Source organism: Mustela lutreola, chromosome 11, assembly GCF_030435805.1.
Source record: "Mustela lutreola isolate mMusLut2 chromosome 11, mMusLut2.pri, whole genome shotgun sequence".
In the NCBI taxonomy this organism is placed as follows: domain Eukaryota; kingdom Metazoa; phylum Chordata; class Mammalia; order Carnivora; family Mustelidae; genus Mustela; species Mustela lutreola.
The window spans coordinates 48307846-48324733 of NC_081300.1; the positions used below are offsets into that span (position 1 = coordinate 48307846).

At 39.6% G+C, this 16888-nt stretch overlaps 1 pseudogene; it reads left to right on the plus strand.

Annotated features, from left to right (window-relative positions):
• Window positions 1-7105: 7105 nt before the first annotated feature.
• Window positions 7106-9021, plus strand: LOC131810960 (protein kish-A-like; annotated as a pseudogene).
• The last annotated feature ends 7867 nt before the right edge of the window (window positions 9022-16888 follow it).

Genomic DNA, 16888 nt, shown 5'->3' on the forward strand with positions numbered 1-16888 from the left:
GAGTGTATAGAAATATTGAACATTGGAGTGTGATATTCTGTACAACAACGGTCTTTAATTTTGTGTTAATTTTTTTTATTATACTTTAAAAAAATTTTTTTTTAATTTTATTTATTTGACACAGAGAGAGAGATCACAAGTAGGCAGAGAGGCAGGCAGAGAGAAGGGGGGGGGGGAAGCAGGCTCCCTGCTAAGCAGAGAGCCCGATGTAGGGCTCGATCCCAGGATTTTGAGATCATGACCTGACCTGAAGGCAGAGGCTTAACCCTCTGAGCCACCCAGGTGCCCCAATTTTGTATTAATTTTAATGATAAACTAAACAAATGAATATAAGTATTGTATCCAGGTTCTGGAGTCAAACATTATGGGTTGAAATTCTATATATATGGGATGGATTTGAAAATGCTATTGAATTTCTCTGAGCCCCAATTTTCCCATCTGTAAAATCACAATCATAATAGCATCTATCTCAAGCAGCGAGTACCGGAATTTAAATGGGACAGCCTAGGTGCAGAAAAGTGCTTGACACATAGTAACTAGTCTGGAAATCTTAACTATTAGTATTATTATCATCATTGTCATTTGGATGACCCCCGTACAACAAACCATTGCCATATGATTTCACAGTATCTGTATTTAAGACTGTGTTGATGCCAAGAAGCACGTTCATTGTCACAGGTAAATAAGAAAGGAAGAGAAGTTGGAATTAATACATAAATGATGTATTTGGGCCAAATAGAATGCAAATAACATGGTGTTTTATTGTTCACAGGGTGGTTTCCCAGTGCCTTGGGTGAGAAAATGGAACAGTCACACTGCAAACCTACCTAGCGGCGTGCTGGATTGTAAGGAGGCTGTCTTATCAGCATCACATTCACATCCTGAATAGCAATTTAGTTTCAGCCGAATAGCATCATCCGTCATAAGAACGTTAATTTGAATATATTGGGTTTATTTGCATTGAGTTGCAAACTCTTTTAGTTTCATGGGTGCATTAGAGATATGAACATAAGGAGTGTATGCTTTGTTTTGTTTTATACTCGAACACATTTTAGTACGTAAAAGTTTTAAGCCAACACCAAAAGTGCACGAATTTCTTCTTCTTTAAGACATCTCTACATGATTCAATCTTGAGAAACACTGATGTTTGTTAAGAGTGGACTGTAAATATGTTGGAGCAATGCCTGACTATGTGGTTCTAATATATTTGCATGTGCCCACTGTGTACAGGGCGCTGGCTGGGCACAAACAGTGATGAAATGTGGACTATGTCTAGTTAGGAAAGATAGAGTGTATGGTGTGTGTGTCTGTCTGTGTGTGTCTGTGTGTGTGTGTGTCTGTGTGTGTCTGTGTGTGTATGTAAGAGGGACAGATAGCATTAACAATATAAGGTACCACTGAGGATCGAGTGAACAGTACAGAAAGTATCCTAAGAATTCCAGAGAGGGTCTGATTGCAGGTAGCTAAGGTATGGTTTTGTGGGGACAAGGGATTTGAGGTAAGCCTTAAGTAAAGACGTAGAAGGCATTCCAGTTTTAGGAAATGGGTATCTGGAAGTAAGGAATCATTAAACAAAGGAGGCGGCTATTTTAGTTATATTCAGTTGTTTATTGCTCAATTTAGAGCAAAATATTAAAATAAGTAAAGCTTTCCTAAAACAAGCAATATATTCTATCTTGGTCAGAATTTCACATTTTATTTCTACAGTGGCTATGACATAGCTTCTATGTGCTCTGCCTCTCTTGGAAACTTCCAAGTAGCCTGGAATCATGGTATCGCCCTCATTTTGATTGGTGAGTATTGCCTTAAAATGGCACTATAGAGATTTAATTGACTTTTAAGTGGGTTCTCAAGTGCCAGTGTTTGATAAATTAGGCAGAGGGGTCTTGTTCCTGAAATAAAGTTAGAGATTCTTTGTTTCAGATTAATGTAAAAACAGGTAAAATTTTATTCAATTTTAATTTTCTCTTTACATGTTTTTCTGATACCTACAGTGCCTGCTATTGCTTATCTGCTAGCAAATTCCAGCAGATAACAAGTTAATGATTAATTAGCAATCAAATAATAGTGGAAACTCATAAAGAGCCAATTACATTGAACTGATAGGTGTGTTTGTATGTCCATGTTAATAATTTCATAATATGGTCATATTTCTTGCAATCATTTTTTCTACTCAGGTTTTGGAATGAAATATATCAGAATCATGTGGTATTCTGCAATGAATGTGGTGCTCTCTGTAAGAGCTCCATGATTTCCAGAGCTCCTGCCCCTAAATTTTGAGAACCGGAGTCCAAGAGATAACCTACGTCAACTTTAAATGGAATGGTAGACATGTGAATTTAAACTTAGTGCCACAGATGTGTTTATCAGGCTGAAACATTTTGCAGCCTAAACCATGCCCTCCATCAGGTGATGGGCGAGGAACTGGCAAAGCAGATCACTGTGGTAGAGTGGCTCTGTCTAAACAAAGAGAAAGCAGCTAAATGGAGACCACCGTCTGCTTTACAAGAACAAAAAAAAGATGTTTCAACACAATGGTGACACATACTCAAAACCTAATTGGAGATTGAATTTATGTAGTTGTGGGAGACACTATGAGTGCCCATCCAATGCTTTTTGAAGTACATTTCACACAGTCCTTTGGGAGGCCTCCAGGATTGTGTCCAGTTACCTATAATAGAGGTAAACTTACTGGCTTTCTTCTCTTCCTGGACTCTCTTTACTGCACTTCCTGAGATCATCTTATGAATAGACATCTCGCACACAAATTCTTGCCTCAGGCTCTGCTTTTGAAGAATTTGGGATATTAATGTACCTAACAAATACCTCGTGGATCCCTGGAGTCATATAAGGGAAAGTAATCATAATAAATATGTGCCTGTTCATACTTTAGGTATCATTCTTGAGAGCTTACTATGTGCCAGCCATTGTACTGAAAGCTCTCCATATGGTATCTTATTTAATCCTCACAACAACCTTTTCAATTACATATTATGCATATAATTTTTAAGATAATAAACTAAAGCTTCAGAGGGTTCAATCACTTATTGAAGGTTACTAGTAAATGACAAGTCAAGGACTCAAACCCAAATCCTTCATGTTTTTTCTGTAAACTTGTGCAACAAGTATGTGGTTTAGTCATTCAGATCTTGATTTCAATCAAAGTTTTAACAGAACTACAAACCTAAAGAAGCATCTTCATAACAAGTACAGAGGTAACAAGAAAAAGAAAGAAACCTGTAGGAGTGTGTGCATCCTCTAGATGATCTGTTGTCAACATGCATTGTCTTATAGCTGAAAGAAAACAAAAGTGAAGCAGTTACATGGTATTTTTTAAACCTCAAAATTAAAATAAGATAAAAAAAGAAGCATTTTATTTTTATCACAGCCATCTCAATTCTTTGCCTTGGATCATAAAGCTTTGTCATTAAAGAATCTAGTTTCTGAAGCATGCCAGTTCTCAAACAAGTAGTGGTCCGGAATCCAAGATCCTTCTTTGGCTCAGCCCTTGGGCTCCTCAACCCCCCGGTAGCTCTACTGATTGATCTCACCCACTGACCCAGGACTGAAGTGGAAGAGTCAAGGGACATAAGCTGTCTCCCCTGTGTCAGCTGCCCTCATTCGAGCAGGATCCCTAACCTTCTTGGTGCCCCTGCTGCCTTAGAATACTCGTTCGGAAATAAGTGGGGTTCCTGTGATCTAGAGATCTTGCTAAAGACCAAACTAAAGATCTTGTTAAATTTCTCAGAAATCCCTCAAATTTTTCTTCCATTTCCTTATTTCACAAACGAGACAGGAACACGTTTTTATTGGAAATGATACACAAGTACATAGAATAAAGTGTGGCAAGGTACCCACACCATTCTACTCTAGAACAATTGTGGTTTAGTATGTGTCATTCCAGTCCAAGCAAGAAACCCTTGTGTCTTGGTGGCATGAAATCATGGCGCCCCTGGGACTTAACAGGTTCCAGAGCATGGAATTATCTTCCATGTGTTTGGGTGAAATGGAGCCTGTGGCAAAAGAGAAAGTGAGTTACTAATTGGATTTATGGCCATTACTCCCTGAGCAGCCCTCTGCCCTTGGTAATCTCCATAGCATTTCAGATAGAATCTCTCTCTACAAAAGATCCAGAAGACTTTGTAAGGAGAAAGCTGGCACATCTCCTGCTCACCCAATAAAAAGTCAGATTGTTATTAAACAGTCCCCGAGGCTACTGTGATTTACATTCATTTTAATGGTTCTCTTTGTAGAGTAGTCCCTTTAATGGGGGATGCCCTCCAGGTTCCTATTGGTTGCATTTAAAATAAATATGACACCATCTCCAGCTGTCCAGCTCTCCTTTCATGCTTTGACCCGCAACAGAAAGTACAGAGACTTGATATTTCCCCCTGAGAAGCTCTCACATGTTCAAGGATGCTCAACACCATTATTTGTGTAGCAGAGAGCTAGAGGTGGACGTGGCCCGAGTAGCCATCACTGGGGGAATGCGGTTGTATGCCAAAGAATGCAACATAGCTCTGGGAAGCAATGAACTAGATGGACAGAAAAGCCACACATGGAGAAATTGAAACCTTTAAAGATTTTATTTATTTATTTATGTATTCATGAAAGTCGGAGAGAGAGAGAGGCAGAGGCAGAAGGAGAAGCAGGCTCTCTGCTGAGCAGGGAGCCCGATGCAGGACTCGATCTCAGGACCCCAGGATTATGACCTGATCCGAGGGCAGACGCTTAACCATCTGAGCCATTCAGGTGCCCTAGAAATTTAAATCTTTAAGCAACAAAAAGAGGAAATAGAATAAAACGTAGAACACAATGTTATGCCTACAGTCTAACACACATTTTTCTGTAAAATGATCCTACACGTGTATTTGCAAGCACACACACCCTAGGACATGCACCAAACAGAGGCACTGTGATGCCTCTAGGGGAGAAAGCAATGGGGACGGGAGCAAAAGAGAACAATTCCAAGCTGAAACAGACGCAGCTCTTCCAAGGCATGATGAATTAGCTGGATGCTAAAACTTGATGCTTTGGTCCTGAGAAGTGGTAAACAAATAAATAATGAATGAAAGAAACCACAAAGGCCCCTGTCTTTTGCTTGGCTTTAAATTAAATCTCACCACCTGCAAACACTCACAGATCTCCTTCTAAGCACGGGACGTGATACAAGTTCTACTCTGTGACCATGGACAAGTCACTACACCTCTCTGGACCTCAGTTTCTTCAGTAGTAAAAATAACAAAAAGGAAAGGAAAAGGGAAATGAGCGCATGGACCGCTTATGTGACAATGCGCTATGGTTTGTAAGACTGAACCCAGGTAATATCTGAGGCCAGGCGTGTGTGGGCACTGGGGGAATGCCCGTCATTTTTCTCTGTGAAATTGGGAGCACATTGGACCAGAGCAGGCAAAACACTTGGACATTTGTTCCTAACTCAACTCCAGGGCACCAAGAACCAGACACAGGTGTTTATATAATGTTCAACTGTTACCTATTCTTGTACAGGAGAGAGGAGGATCTAGCTACAACCTGTCACCCCATCAGTTGCCAGAATTAATTTGCAGAACCAGCACAGGTGCCCCTCATCTCTTCCCCCTCCATATTAAAGCTGCAGGCTTGGTCAAAGCTGACTGGCCACACTGACTGGCCATTCTCCAGACTGTAAGGTGCACCCTCCTAAGACCTGAGGTCCAAGGTCAGCTCCTAAAGAGAGGGGAGCGTGGCCACCGCTAAGGTTGTTGACCCCAGACCCCTGAGCTCTTTGTACCTGCCCCAATCCAAGAGGAGTCCCTAAAGCCTTGCTCCATATGCTAGAGAAGCAAGCATTGTGCTATGTCTGTCTTTCAAGAGAAGAAACAGTCCCTAAGAGCCTCAGAGAATAATCTCTCCCACAGGCTGAGCGATCAAGATTTCCTCTGCAAACAAACACCAGGAAAACTAGCAGAGCAGGAAACTGGATTGGGCCCAGGCTGCTGGCCGACAGCGATCCAGCCAGGTCAGAGCCTGGCCTTGTGCTACAGGGGATGGGGAAGGTTTGGACACATTCAGGGAAGGATCCCCTGAAGGAAGGGTGGGAACAGTTGTGTAAGTCCAGGACGTGTGAATTGTGTACTAGAGATCCCCTGGAGGGCTTCTGGCTGTGTCTAGGCAAAAGGGTCCTTGGCGAAGCAAGAGAAGCCTCCAAACGTTCTCCAGCCTCAGAGTTGACTTCCCGTGGATTTTAGAAATTCTCTTAAGTTCCACCTTAAGCCACCCCACCCCCCCAATTGCTATGAAAATGTGAGAAGACAATATAGAGAGCTCAGTCACACGATTTTAGTTTCTTTCCTCCTTTACATGTGACATTACCCAGAGTTTCCCGTCACCACAAATGAGAAGTCTACCTCTACACTGGGTGTCAGCTGTTTCCCAGCAGCGTCTCCCGCAGCTGTCCATGCGCTGAGGGCCTTCTGTGACCCGTTGGACCAGTTCAGCCTGTGGTGCAAGAGAAAACCTTTGGTTCTTCCTTTGACATGTGTAGGGCACCCGGAAGCTATCAGAGGAAAGCTGCCCCTGATGTTTTACAGTGAACCCCAGGGAGACCCACTCCAAAGCAATACTGGAAAGAGAGGAGAAGTGAACTGGGGGAAATCGGAGGGGGAGAGGAAGCATGAGAGACTGTGGACTCTGAGAAACAAACTGAGGGTTTTGGTGGCAGGGGTGGAGGTTGGGGTGAGCCGGGTGGTCGTTATTATAGAGGGCACGGATTGCATGGAGCACTGAGTGTGGTGCATAAACAATGAATGCTGGAACACTGAAAAATTGAAAAAAAAAAAAAAAAAAAAAAAGGGAAGAAGAATACTGTGCCCTCCCTGGCCTCTTCATCAAAGGCCATCAACTTACCCTACTTCCTAAGCACCTCCAGAAACTTCAGACTTCAAAGTCCTACTAAAGTTCCCGTTTTTGTACTCTTTAACAAAAATAAGGTGGGGTAAGCTGGCCTAGATAAGATCATTTCAGGGAGCCTGTCTCTACCCGGGCCCGGCAGCTCTAGTAATGTGGAACTGTGTTTTCATTTGTACTGGTCACATCCACCCGGCAGCCACCTGGGTTTCTTAGGGAAATGTTAGCAGACTCCAACAACCACCACAGGAGCGGGAAGCGAAGAGAAGGCACGGAAATGGAAGAAGTCAGCATTTGCGGAGTGCTGACTATGAGCCAGGTGGGGGAGGTAAGGCATCTTTGAGCTGAGCGAGCCCTGGGCACCCCAGGACCTTGCCCTCCAGCAAAGAGAGAGGAAAAGCACAGTTAGGGAATTGCCAAACAGAAGTGTTTTGTGTACCATGAATCAATTCTCTAAATGTTTTTTGAGCATTTACTGTATCCCGATCCCTTTGCAATGGTATGAAGATATTTAAGAAGTACCTCCTGCCCCAGATGAGCTCAGACTCTGACGGGGAAGCCAACATTTAAAAAAATAAATGCAAATTACTTGCAGTCATAAAGGTATGTACATTCAGAGCCACAAGGCTAGGGGAACTTTCAAGTGGATGGGAGGTTAATCCTACATCCTGCTTCTGGTATCATATTGTCTGTCACCTTAAATGTTTATACTGTTGAAAGTTTGGAGATTTTTTCTGTATTTTCATGGGTGTCTAGAAGGTGAATATAAAAAGATTCTAAAGATCTTCAGAAAGAGGAAGCATGCTAGAAAGCCAACCGATGATGGAAAAGAAAGTTTGAGGACCTCACTCATTAGACAAGAAAGTTTCTACAAAGTTAATCAAAATGTGTGGGAGTGATTGGGCAAAGAACAGATAATTCAGTGGAATGTCTCATACAAAAACCTTCTCGAATCTATTTAGTAGCTTAGCATATGGAAAAATCTACCACTCAAATCCGTGATGAAAGGCAGGGTCATTCAATAAATAGTGTTGAATGCCATTTGCAAAGTTATCTGTTTTGTAAATGGATTAGCATTTGCAAAAATATGACACATCTCTCCCACCCTATGTCAAATTAACTCCAGATGGACTAATAATTTAAATATTTGCAGAAGAAATGCTCCAACGTCTAGAATAAAACACAACCTGAGCGGAGGATTTCCTAAGAAGGATAACAAGGACAGAGGGTTTAAGGATCGTGCTGATAGGTGATGTTCCATATGGAGGGGATGTAGACAGTCACTTCCTTCCATTGCCTGGAAGCCAAGGGCAAGAGGGCATCAGTGAAACACCAGCAGACACTGCCATTGGAGGGGTGAGGGTGTGTAAGCATGCACGTGTTGGGTGTTTTTATTTTTCAATGATGATTATGTATTATTGAATAATAAAAAATAGAAACGTCTTTTTTTATGACACACGTCTGGGAACTCAACCTTCAAAGTATTTTTCATTTAACTAACCTCCCCAGACAAGCAGTAACTAAAAACAGTATGTCTGCTAAGTTAGTAATGCTTTTTCACATATACATTATGCTATTTTTTCAAAATAATCTAATAACGTGAATGCTTTCATTTTGTCTGCATTTGGTGGATGAGGACTCAGGGTGGCTTGTCCAAGAGCATGCAGCAAAGGGGAAGCAGAACGTCAAACCGTCTCTCGATATCCACGTTCCAGGTGACATCACAGGTGTTGCTAATGTACCATTAAGTTTGTGTAGACGCTTCATCCACTAGGGGCAGGAAAGGGGGCGGGGCTGGGGCTGGGGCTGGGGCTCGGGCTCCTCCGGCCTCGCTCTATCTGCCATTTCCCATTTTCAGAGTCTGTTAACCATAATATTGCTGCTTAAATGTACCTGTGCTTGTATCTGATCCTTGACACCCAGCTTCCTGAATAGAAATAAAACTGGGTTCTTGGGTATATTTTGGAAGTGGCCAGAACTGGTGAACGGAAGGTCCTTATGATGCGGAATGCTGTAGGGCGATGGTCGTCAGCATCCTCTTCGTGTAATAGCTCGGAAAAACAGCCGCATTTAATTGCCATCTGATTTCAGTATGAAAAAAGGACGTATCTTCAGAAAATATTGGAATGAATGATTAATAACCCTTTTATCTCTGAACATTGAATGAGATAAATTTCCAGCTGCTGTTCTTTATTTTTGTTATTGGACCAATGTCCTGTATAAACAGGGTATAACCATGTAATACTCAAAGAGTTTAATATGCCTGTAACCATCAACCTCGGTGCCATCAACACAATGTTACATTCTGCAAATGTTATTAGGTTGTGTCGGACAGTTTTTCCTGAGGTATCTCTAAGGTACATAATGGGAAACAAAATTGGTAAATTATTCCAGTCCCTTTCACGGGATTTGAAAATGATAAATCTTCGTAGAATGAGAAAAAAAAAGTTTGTGGAGACAACTATTTTTTCAAAATCTCAATCTTCTCAGGAATCATTATTATAATAATAAAATTAGATTTTATTAAAAATTAAATTAAATTTTAAAAAATTAAAATAAATTTTATTTATTTATTTTAATTTTTTAAAAATTTTTTTTGATTTTTTATTTTTTATAAACATATGTTTTTATCCCCAGGGGTACAGGTCTGTGAATCACCAGGTTTACACACTTCACAGCACTCACCAAAGCACATACCCTCCCCAATGTCCATAATCCCACCCCCTTCTCCCAAACCCCCTCCCCGCAGCAACCCTCAGTTTGTTTTGTGAGATTGAGAGTCACTTATGGTTTGTCTCCCTCCCAATCCCATCTTGTTTCATTTATTCTTCTCCTACCCACTTAAGCCCCCATGTTGCATCACGACTTCCTCATATCAGGGAGATCATATGATAGTTGTCTTTCTCTGCTTGACTTATTTTGCTAAGCATGATACGCTCTAGTTCCATCCATGTTGTCACAAATGGCAAGATTTCATTTCTTTTGATGGCTGCATAGTATTCCATTGTGTATATATACCACATCTTCTTGATCCATTCATCTGTTGATGGACATCTAGGTTCTTTCCATAGTTTGGCTATTGTGGACATTGCTGCTATAAACATTCGGGTGCACGTGCCCCTTTGGATCACTACATTTGTATCTTTAGGGTAAATACCCAATAGTGCAACTGCTGGGTCATAGGGCAGTTCTATTTTCAACATTTTGAGGAACCTCCATGCTGTTTTCCAGAGTGGCTGCACCAGCTTGCATTCCCACCAACAGTGTAGGAGGGTTCCCCTTTCTCCACATCCTCGCCAGCATCTGTCATTTCCTGACTTGTTTATTTTAGCCATTCTGACTGGTGTGAGGTGATATCGCATTGTGGTTTTGATTTGTATTTCCCTGATGCCAAGTGATATGGAGCACTTTTTCATGTGTCTGTTGGCCATCTGGATGTCTTCTTTGCAGAAATGTCTGTTCATGTCCTCTGCCCATTTCTTGATTGGATTATTTGTTCTTTGGGTGTTGAGTTTGCTAAGTTCTTTATAGAATCTGGACACTAGTCCTTTATCTGATATGTCGTTTGCAAATATCTTCTCCCATTCTGTCAGTTGTCTTTTGATTTTGTTAACTGTTTCCTTTGCTGTGCAAAAGCTTTTGATCTTGATGAAATCCCAATAGTTCATTTTTGCCCTTGCTTCCCTTGCCTCTGGCGTTGTTCCTAGGAAGATGTTGCTGCGGCTGAGGTCGAAGAGGTTGCTGCCCGTGTTCTCCTCAAGGATTTTGATGGATTCCTTTCGCACATTGAGGTCCTTCATCCATTTTGAGTATATTTTTGTGTGTGGTGTGAGGAAATGGTCCAATTTCATTTTTCTGCATGTGGCTGTCCAATTTTCCCAGCACCATTTATTGAAGAGGCTGTCTTTTTTCCATTGGACATTCTTTCCTGCTTTGTTGAATATTAGTTGACCATAGAGTTGAGGGTCTATTTCTGGGCTCTCTATTCTGTTCCATTGATCTATGTGTCTGTTTTTGTGCCAGTACCATGCTGTCTTGATGATCACAGCTTTGTAATAGAGCTTGAAGTCTGGAATTGTGATGCCACCAACGTTGGCTTTCTTTTTCAATATCCCTTTGGCTATTCGAGGTCTTTTCTGGTTCCATATAAATTTTAGAATTATTTGTTCCATTTCTTTGAAAAATATGGATGGTACTTTGATAGGAATTGCATGAAATGTGTAGATTGCTTTAGGTAGCATAGACATTTTCACAATATTTATTCTTCCAATCCAGGAGCATGGGACATTTTTCCATTTCTTTGTGTCTTCCTCAATTTCTTTCATGAGTACTTCATAGTTTTCTGAGTATAGATTCTGTGTCTCTTTGGTTAGGTTTATTCCTAGGTATCTTATGGTTTTGGGTGCAATTGTAAATGGGATTGAATCCTTAATTTCTCTTTCTTCTGTCTTGCTGTTGGTGTAGAGAAATGCAACTGATTTCTGTGCATTTATTTTATATCCTGACACTTTACTGAATTCCTGTATAAGTTCTAGCAGTTTTGGAGTGGAGTCTTTTGGGTTTTCCACATATAGTATCATATCATCTGCGAAGAGTGATAATTTGACTTCTTCTTTGCCGATTTGGATGCCTTTAATTTCCTTTTGTTGTCTGATTGCTGAGGCTAGGACCTCTAGTACTATGTTGAATAGCAGTGGTGATAATGCACATCCCTGCCGTGTTCCTGACCTTAGCGGAAAAGCTTTCAGTTTTTCTCCATTGAGAATGATATTTGCGGTGGGTTTTTCATAGATGGCTTTGATGATATTGAGGTATGTGCCCTCTATCCCTACACTTTGAAGAGTTTTGATCAGGAAGGGATGCTGTACTTTGTCAAATGCTTTTTCAGCATCTATTGAGAGTATCATATGGTACTTGTTCTTTCTTTTATTGATGTGTTGTATCACATTGACTGATTTGCGGATGTTGAACCAACCTTGCAGCCCTGGAATAAATCCCACTTGGTCATGGTGAATAATCTTTTTAATGTACTGTTGAATCCTATTGGCTAGTATTTTGTTGAGTATTTTCGCATCTGTGTTCATCAAGGATATTGGTCTATAGCTCTCTTTTTTGGTGGGATCCTTGTCTGGTTTTGGGATCAGGGTGATGCTGGCCTCATAAAATGAGTTTGGAAGTTTTCCTTCCATTTCTATTTTTTGGAACAGTTTCAGGAGAATAGGAATTAGTTCTTCTTTAAATGTTTGGTAGAATTCCCCCGGGAAGCCGTCTGGCCCTGGGCTTTTGTTTGTTTGGAGATTTTTAATGACTGTTTCAATCTCCTTACTGGTTATGGGTCTGTTCAGGCTTTCTATTTCTTCCTGGTTCAGTTGTGGTAGTTTATATGTTTCTAGGAATGCATCCATTTCTTCCAGATTGTCAAATTTATTGCTGTAGAGTTGCTCATAGTATGTTCTTATAATAGTTTGTATTTCTTTGGTGTTAGTTGTGATCTCTCCTCTTTCATTCATGATTTTATTTATTTGGGTCCTTTCTCTTTTCTTTTTGATAAATCGGGCCAGGGGTTTATCAATTTTATTAATTCTTTCAAAGAACCAGCTCCTACTTTCGTTGATTTGTTCTATTGTCTTTTTGGTTTCTATTTCATTGATTTCTGCTCTGATCTTTATGATTTCTCTTTTCCTGCTGGGCTTAGGGTTTCTTTCTTGTTCTTTCTCCAGCTCCTTTAGGTGTAGGGTTAGGTTGTGTACCTGAGACCTTTCTTGTTTCTTGAGAAAGGCTTGTACCGCTATATATTTTCCTCTCAGAACTGCCTTTGTTGTGTCCCACAGATTTTGAACCGTTGTATTTTCATTATCATTTGTTTCCATGATTTTTTTCAATTCTTCTTTAATTTCCCGGTTGACCCATTCATTCTTTAGAAGGATGCTGTTTAGTCTCCATGTATTTGGGTTCTTTCCAAACTTCCTTTTGTGGTTGAGTTCTAGCTTTAGAGCATTGTGGTCTGAAAATATGCAGGGAATGATCCCAATCTTTTGATACCGGTTGAGTCCTGATTTAGGACCGAGGATGTGATCTATTCTGGAGAATGTTCCATGTGCACTAGAGAAGAATGTGTATTCTGTTGCTTTGGGATGAAATGTTCTGAATATATCTGTGATGTCCATCTGGTCCAGTGTGTCGTTTAAGGCCTTCATTTCCTTGTTGATCTTTTGCTTGGATGATCTGTCCATTTCAGTGAGGGGAGTGTTAAAGTCCCCTACTATTATTGTATTATTGTTGATGTGTTTCTTTGATTTTGTTATTAATTGGTTTATATAGTTGGCTGCTCCCACGTTGGGGGCATAGATATTTAAAATTGTTAAATTTTCTTGTTGGACAGACCCTTTGAGTATGATATAGTGTCCTTCCTCATCTCTTATTATAGTCTTTGGCTTAAAATCTAATTGAGCTGATATAAGGATTGCCACTCCTGCTTTCTTCTGATGTCCATTAGCATGGTAAATTCTTTTCCACCCCCTCACTTTAAATCTGGAGGTGTCTTCGGGCTTAAAATGAGTTTCTTGGAGGCAACATATAGATGGGTTTTGTTTTTTTATCCATTCTGATAGCCTGTGTCTTTTGACAGGGGCATTTAGCCCATTAACATTCAGGGTAACTATTGAGAGATATGAATTTAGTGCCATTGTATTGCTTGTAAGGTGACTGTTACTATATATGGTCTCTGTTCCTTTCTGATCTACCACTTTTAGGCTCTCTCTTTGCTTAGAGGACCCCTTTCAAGATTTCCTGTAGAGCTGGTTTGGTGTTTGCAAATTCTTTCAGTTTTTGTTTGTCCTGGAAGCTTTTAATCTCTCCTTCTATTTTCAATGATAGCCTAGCTGGATATAGTATTCTTGGCTGCATGTTTTTCTCATTTAGTGGTCTGAAAATATCATGCCAGCTCTTTCTGGCCTGCCAGGTCTCTGTGGATAAGTCAGCTGCCAATCTAATATTTTTACCATTGTATGTTACAGACTTCTTTTCCCGGGCTGCTTTCAGGATTTTCTCTTTGTCACTGAGACTTGTAAATTTTACTATTAGGTGACGGGGTGTGGGCCTATTCTTATTGATTTTGAGGGGCGTTCTCTGAACCTCCTGAATTTTGATGCTCGTTCCCTTTGCCATATTGGGGAAATTCTCCCCAATAATTCTCTCCAGTATACCTTCTGCTCCCCTCTCTCTTTCTTCTTCTTCTGGAATCCCAATTATTCTAATGTTGTTTCATCTTATGGTGTCACTTATCTCTCGAATTCTCCCCTCGTGGTCCAGTAGCTGTTTGTCCCTCTTTTGCTCAGCTTCTTTATTCTCTGTCATTTGGTCTTCTATATCACTAATTCTTTCTTCTGCCTCATTTATCCTAGCAGTGAGAGCCTCCATTTTTGATTACACCTCATTAATAGCTTTTTTTATTTCAACTTGGTTAGATTTTAGTTCTTTTATTTCTCCAGAAAGGGCTTTTATATCTCTCGAGAGGGTTTCTCTCATATCTTCCATGCCTTTTTCGAGCCCGGCTAGAACCTTGAGAATTGTCATTCTGAACTCTAGATCTGACATATTACCAATGTCTGTATTGATTAGGTCCCTAGCCTTTGGTACTGTCTCTTGTTCTTTTTTTTCTGTTGAATTTTTCCGTCTTGTCATTTTGTCCAGATAAAAGTATATGAAGGGGCAAGTAAAATACTAAAAGGGTGGCAACAACCCCAGGAAAATATGCTTTAACCAAATTAGAAGAGATCCAAAATCGTGAGGGGGGAGAAAGGGGATAAAAAGAGGTTCAAAAAGGAAGAAAGAAAGAAAAAGAAAAAAAAAGAATTTTAAAAAAAGAAAACACCTTTCAGAAAGTGGTTGTTTTTCTATTTCCAGAATTGCTGTTCTTCTTCTCTTTGATCTGCTGATGGATTTTCAGGTGTTTGCAATCTTTAGATAAGCTATCTAGCTGATCTCCGGCTAGCTGAAGTAGTCTCAGCCTGCTACTTCTCCACCATCTTGACTCCTCCCCCCTAAAATAAATTTTATTTAAAAATAATTAAATATTATTAAAAATTAAATTTAAAAATAATAAAATTATTTTTATAGTGTTCTCCCTCTAGACACATATACTCAGGCAAGATGTACTGTTCCTACCAGTCCAGTCCTCAACTTTTCCTAAACGATAAGCAATAAGAATACATAATCTTCAAAGAAATAATTTATTATTATTATTATTATTTTGCTTTTTCCTTTTGTGGTAAGAGAACTTACCATAACATCTACCTTGTTATCAAATATTTCAGCATACAATATAAATTGTTTACGAGCAGGCCTTACGTTGAACAGTAGTAGTTCTCCAAAACTTATTCCTCCTGCATGACTGAAACTTTGGACCCTTTGACTACTATCTCTCTGTTTCCCCATTCCCCCTGCCACCATTTGATTATCAACTTCCATGAGTTTGACTATTTTATATTCACATATAAGTGAAATCACACAATATTTTTCTTTCTCTGACTTATTTCATTTAGCATAAGTTCCTCCAGGTCCATCCATGTTCTTGCAAATGGCATGATTTCCTTCTTCATCTCACATTCTCTTCATCTGTTCATCTGTTGATAGGCATTTAGGTTGTTTCCATATCTTGGCTATGGTAAATAATGTTGCAATGAACATGGGACTGCAGATATCTCTTCAAGATCTGGATTTTAATTCCTTTGGAAATATACCCAGAAATGGGATTGCTTAATCAAATAGTAATTCTATTTTTAATTTTTTGAGGAACCTCCTTATTGTATTCCATAGTGGCTGTATTATTTTGCCTGCCCATCAACAGTGTAAAAATGTTCCCTTTTCTCTATATCATTCATATATATATATATATATATATATATATATATATATTTATATATTTATATATTATTAAAAATTAAATTTAAAAATAATAAATATATCTCCATCTTAGCAGGTGTGGGGTGGAAAGAAACTTTTGGAGGTGGTGCATAAGTTTATGGCATTGATCATGATGATGCTTTCATCGATGCATGCCTATCTCCAAACACATCAAGTTGTGTGTCTGTATGTCAATTATGTCTCAGTTAATTGGTTTTAAAAACAACAGAATAATCTGAAGGAATAGGTAATTTAAATTCATACATGGAAAATTGTGTATTTGCCTAAGAAGTTACAAAGTCTGGAGCCATACTCTTTATACTAAAATATATGTTTAGTTTATATTTCTAATCGAAACACTTCATCTCTTAGTCTAGTACATTGGCTGTCATCTTTCTCCAAGAACCAGTGGGTGGGAATTAGTTTCACATTTATGTAACTAAAGCACTATTGGTTGGTTTTACCAAATCAAAGGAACGTAAGTTTTTATGAGCTACATAAGGACCAGGATCTTGTCAGTTCTAAATTGCTGTTCTATCTTGAGACTCCCACAAAAAAATAGAAACGAGTGGGTAAATGAATAAAGATCTGATTCAAAGGGATGCAGGCCTCCCACTCTTTGGAAGCAGAAAAATGCTTGTAACTTTTATTTGACACTATTTGCAGTGAGGGACCCTCTTTTTATTAGTGTCTGAAAATGGAAAACTACCTAAATGTTTGGTCACAGGAAGTTAATTAAATATATTATAGTCTAGACATGTTTTACAGACAATTAAATCAACATCGCGGAAGTCAACATAGCGATATATCACTTTGGATGTTTTCAGTAACATAAAACACTGACGTGAACTTGAAAATAAGGACTTTTATTATGACACACATCCGGAAGTCCAGAGGTAGGACAAATTTCCGGCTCAATAACATCACCAAGACCCAGGTTCTTTCCGTCACTCTGCTCTGCCATCCTTAGTGGGTCAGATTTGCTTTATGGGGTTCTCTTTCACTCTTTCAAAATGGTCACAAGGTTCCAGGAGCCACAGCCAAATATAGCATGTCCAGAAGCCCAAGGACTATCTTTTCAGGTCTCTTATCTAGGATC